This window comes from Rutidosis leptorrhynchoides, chromosome 3 (genome assembly GCF_046630445.1).
Source record: "Rutidosis leptorrhynchoides isolate AG116_Rl617_1_P2 chromosome 3, CSIRO_AGI_Rlap_v1, whole genome shotgun sequence".
NCBI lineage: Eukaryota > Viridiplantae > Streptophyta > Magnoliopsida > Asterales > Asteraceae > Rutidosis > Rutidosis leptorrhynchoides.
In genome coordinates this window covers 363,649,027-363,655,026 of record NC_092335.1, presented here as the reverse complement: position 1 = coordinate 363,655,026, position 6,000 = coordinate 363,649,027, and positions in this window count along the sequence as shown.

The following is a 6,000-nucleotide window of genomic DNA, read 5'->3' as shown; positions in this document are numbered from 1 at the left end:
ATGATATTTAGCATTCCTATTTATAGAGGAGTAATGAGCGGGATATGAATAACCACCATTCCTTAAGTATATCATAATAACTGCTACTCCAGAAACTTCTAATTATACTCACAACCTACGCCACGTACTTCACATTGTCCGAGAAATCTGGACATCTGTTATGAACGAAATTGACAAGTCAAATGGGACGCTACGCCTTCCCAAGCAGTGGCGGTACCAGGATCTTTTTTCACCGGGGGCAAAAAAATTTAGAACCGTAGCAATTTTTTGGGGCAAAAAATGAAGGTTTTGGGGCAAAAAATGAAGGTTTTAAGCAAATTATGAAGGTTTTGGGGCAAAATTTGAAGGTTTTGGGGTAAAATTTGGAGATTTTTGGGCAAAATTTGAAGGTTTTGGAACAAAATATGTAGGTTTTGGGGAAAAAAATCCACCCGGGTCAAAGTCGAAAAATTCAAAAATTTTACAATGGAAATTGCAAATCCACCGGTGGTGGCTGCCCCCGCTTATCCCTTCTAAAAAACGCCCCTGTTCCCAAGGTGTAGCGTTGATAAAGTCCGGACATCCTCCTGGTTTCTTGTTCACTTTACGTCGAAATATTAGTTATAAGCTATGCGCTTCATGTGATCAACCACATAGCATGACGTACATCATTATAGGTGATTAAGGTTGATAATGCTAAAAATGAACATATATTTCATAGCATTATTCCTCAAGAAAGACAAGCTTTTAGTTGCAATTGTTCTATTTAAAAGTGATATTCGTTTAAATAATAAAAGGTGAAGACAAAAGACAGATTCGACGAATTGAAGACGCAAAGGTCCAAAAAGCTCAAAAGTACAAAATACAATCAAAGTAGTTCCAATTATTGATAAGAAACGTCTCGAAATTACAAGAGTACAAGATTCAAAACGCAAAGTACAAGATATTAAATTATTCGCAAGGACGTTCGAAAATCCGGAACCGGGACCAGAGTCAACTCTCAACGCTCGACGCAACGGACTAAAAATTACAAGTTAACTATGTATATAAATATAATATAATATATAATTAATTATATATATATATTATATTTATAAAATAAATCGTCGGCAAACAAAGAGCCAAAGGTGGGTGAGCTGTAAAAACAAACTCCGCGACTCGCGGAGTTTGAAGAAGGAAAGGGCCGCGAGTCGCGGAGCCCCAAAAACTGAAACTCCCTATAAAATCCAACGAATTCTGATCATTTTTAATATCATATATATCAATCTCTCTATATCTATACGTAGTATATATTTATATTTATATTTTAATTTTAATTTTAATTTTAATTCTAATAATAAGGGTATGTTAGCGAATGTTGTAAGGGTGTAAGTCGAAATTCTGTCCGTGTAACGCTACGCTATTTTTAATCATTGTAAGTTATGTTCAACCTTTTTACATTAATGTCTCGTAGCTAAGTTATTATTATGCTTATTTAATCCGAAGTAATCATGATGTTGGGCTAATTATTAAAATTGGGTAATTGGGCTTTGTACCATAATTGGGGTTTGGACAAAAGAACGACACTTGTGGAAATTAGACTATGGGCTATTAATGGGCTTTATATTTGTTTAACTAAATGATAGTTTGTTAATGTTAATATAAAGATTTACAATTGAACGTACCTATAAATAACCATATACACTCAATCGGACACGATGGGTGGGGTATTTATATGTACGAATAATCGTTCATTTAACCGGACACGGGAATGGATTAATAGCCACTAAAATTATTAAAACAGGGATGAAATTATGTACAAGGACACTTGGCATAATTGTTAACAAAGTATTAAAACCTTGGGTTACACTCAGTCGACATCCTGGTGTAATTATTAAACAAAGTATTAAAATCTTGTTACAGTTTAAGTCCCCAATTAGTTGGAATATTTGACTTCGGGTATAAGGATAATTTGACGAGGACACTCGCACTTTATATTTATGACTGATGGACTGTTATGGACAAAAACCAGACGGACATATTAAATAATCCAGCACAAAGGACAATTAACCCATGGGCATAAAACTAAAATCAACAAGTCAAACATCATGATTACGGAAGTTTAAATAAGCATAATTCTTTTATTTCATATTTAATTTCCTTTATTTTATATTTAATTGCACTTCTAATTATCGCATTTTTATTTATTGTTATTGTATTTAATTGCACTTTTAATTATCGTACTTTTTAATTATCGCAAGTTTATTTTATCGCACTTTTATTATTCGCAATTTCATTATCGTTATTTACTTTACGCTTTAAATTAAGTCTTTTATTTATTTAATATTTTATATTTGGTTTTAACTGCGACTAAAGTTTTAAAATCGACAAACCGGTCATTAAACGGTAAAAACCTCCCTTTATAATAATAATAATAATATTACTTATATATATATATATTTGTATTTTTATAAATAAAACTAATATAGCGTTAAGCTTTGATTAAAAGATTTTCCCTGTGGAACGAACCGGACTTACTAAAAACTACACTACTGTACGATTAGGTACACTGCCTATAAGTGTTGTAGCAAGGTTTAAGTATATCCATTCTCTAAATAAATAAATATCTTGTGTAAAATTGTATCGTATTTAATAGTATTTAATTGTAAAATTTAATAGTATTTTATACACACCTCGCATAACAGCAAGTATTTTTGGCGTCGCTGCCGGGGATCATCTAGCCTAAAAGCCGGAAGCGCAACGCTAATAAATATATAAAAAAAAGATTTTTTTTTAGTTTACTTTTATAAAAAAAATACACTTTTGTAAAAATACGTTTTAAATTTTCGAAAATATAAAAAGAAAATAAAAATATAAATATTTTTAAGAGTTTGTTAAATATTTAAGTTTTATAAAGTTTCTTTATTTTTATTTTATAAAAATATAAGTCTTATTTAAATATTTTGTTTTTATATAAAAAATAAAAAAAAATCGAAAAAAATATATATATATAAATCTATTTTTAAGATTTTTATAAAATTATAAAGTATCTTATTTTTTTTTAAATATAAGTTTTATTTAGTTTTTTATAAATATTTTATATAAATATTAAAAACAGAAAATAAAAAAATATATATTTAAATAAAATTAAACCTGTCGAACGAAACAGCCTGCCTCATTTGAATTTTTAAGCCCCGCGACTTGCGGAGTTTTTTGCCAGGTGTCATCGCGACTCGCGGAGTTCTCCATGACGCGCCTGACAGGAACCCTAAAAGCATTTATTACGGAGTAATTATTATTATTAATTTTTAATTAAACCCTAATTAGTTTTTGTTAATTTATTATTTAGTTTAGATTTTTAGATTTAATTTATATATTTAGTTAAATTAGTTTAATTAAATTATAAAATTAATAGTTTTAATAAATAAATAATATAAAAATAATATTTTTATAAAAATTGTACTTTTTACAACTTTTAGTATATTTTTATATTTTGTCCCTTTTTAATTGTTTTAGCGTAATTTTTTTGTATTTTTCGCTCGTATTTAGTTTTAATTCATAGTTTTTGCCATAGTTATTTTTATTTCTAGATTTTTAGGCTTTGCCGTAAAATCCCTTAAGTGTTTCTTTAGACTAAGATATAGGTGCTTTAGAATTTTGCGACGCCTTTTTAAGTTTTAGTTCCTTTTTAAGATATTGCCATTTGAGATATAATTTTTCCTGTGAGCTTTAATATTTTTAGACGCCTTTTACCTATGTATCAATTATCATTCCAATTAGTAATCTCAATTTGCGATTATAATTTTAAGTTAGTGGTAGTAATAAGGTTGGGTTAGGCGAATGTTTTAAAGTTTTATAAGTCACTCTTTTTATTTCTTATTTTTCGACGCCTTTTTCAATTTTTCTTTTCTTTTTCGACCTTTTTCGACGCGCTCTTTTTCTTTCTTATTTCTCGCTATTCTAGTTTTAGGACATAGATTTTTTTTCTACTTCTTATCTAAATTTCTTAAAATTACGAAAATTTATTTTAAGTAGTTAAATTGATAGACATCAAAATTTTATGGTTCGTAGTAATAGTTGAATTTGTACGTGGACCGGGTTATTGGAGCCAAACAGTCCTCAATTATATTGAGACCAAACGAATCCTGCCCCTCTGCTGCATCTTTTGGCTATTCGAAACGTGAGCAAAATCAGAAAAGTCTATTAATTGGATAACTTATATAATTTTTCTTTCCTTTTTAAAAACATATAGGATATTCAGTGAATGCACCGAGCAAGACGTTCACCACCTTTTGTACGTTCACCACCTGTAACTAGATCAAGACATCTAGCTAATATTGTCGCCGTTGATAATCCATTTTTTGAACCCGACCTCACAATTGAGAATCCGGAGAATATTCAGGGACGATTCATAGATCCTGAACCATTAAATTTTCCTCCGGAACCACCAATCATTCAAACAGAGATTGTTGAGGAACGAACCATTAAATCAGAATCCTCTAGTGATTCCGATTCAACAAATTCAATTATGGAGAATCTAGAACCTTTAAGTATGGAAGACCGAATGAGAGCTAAACGCACTGGCCAAGGTCACGCAATGACTCATCCAGACATTAATGCGCCAGATTATGAAATCAAAGGACAAATTCTACACATGGTGACTAATCAATGCCAATTTAGTGGTGCGCCAAAGGAAGATCCAAATGAACATCTTCGAACCTTTAATAGGATCTGCACACTATTTAAAATCCGAGAAGTGGAGGATGAACAAATATATCTCATGTTATTTCCCTGGACTTTAAAGGGAGAAGCCAAAGATTGGTTGGAATCGTTACCTGAAGGGGCGATTGATACATGGGACGTTTTAGTTGAAAATTTTCTTAAACAATTCTTTCCGGCATCTAAAGCCGTAAGACTTCAAGGAGAAATTGTTACGTTCACACAGAAACCGAATGAAACTCTATATGAGGCGTGGACAAGATTTGGAAAGTTATTAAGAGGATGTCCGCAACATGGTTTAGACACCTGTCAAATAGTACAAATATTCTACCAAGGATGCGACATCACTACAAGAAAAGACATCGATATAGCAGCTGGTGGTTCTATTATGAAGAAAACCGAAACTGATGCTTACAAAATTATTGATAACACTGCTTCCCACTCACATGAGTGGCACCAAGAAAAAGATATCGTTAGATCATCTAAAGCAGCTAGAGCCGATTCTAGACATGACTTAGATTCCATTTCCGCAAAGATAGATGCTGTCGAGAGACGAATAGAAAAGATGACTAAAGATATCCACTCAATACGAATTAGTTGTGAGCAGTGTGGAGGACCACATTTGACAAAAGATTGTCTCAGTATTGAATTAACAATGGAACAAAGAGAGAATATTTCATACATAAACCAAAGGCCTGGAAATAATTATCAGAATAATTATCAACCGCCAAGACCGATTTACAATCAAAACCAGAATTATAACAGAAATGTTCCATACAACAACCAACAAGGTCCTAGCAATCAACAAGTATCCAATAATACTTACAACCAGCAAAGACCTAATTTTCAAAACAAACCACCACAAACCGATGATAAAAAGCCGAATTTAGAAGATATGATGACGAAGCTAGTTGAAACTCAAACGCAGTTTTTCACATCTCAAAAACAAACTAATGAACAAAATGCTCAAGCATTTAGAAATCAACAAGCTTCTATTCAAAATCTGAAACAAGAAGTAAGTAATCTAGCAAGGTTAATAGGTGAAAGAAAACCGAGAAGTTTACCTAGTGATACAAATGCTAACCCCCGGAATGAAACAGCTAAAGCTATTACCACAAGAAGTGGTACAACACTTAAACCACCTGAAATACCTGTAACTTCTGATGAAGCTATTCCTACTCCACAAGAACCACAACCTGATCAAGATAAGGAAAAAGAATCGGTAGTTGAAAAGGTTAATGAAGATAACATAGCTAAGGATAAACCTTATGTTAAACCATACCAACCACCACTTCCTTACCCAAGTAAAATGAAGAAAGAGAA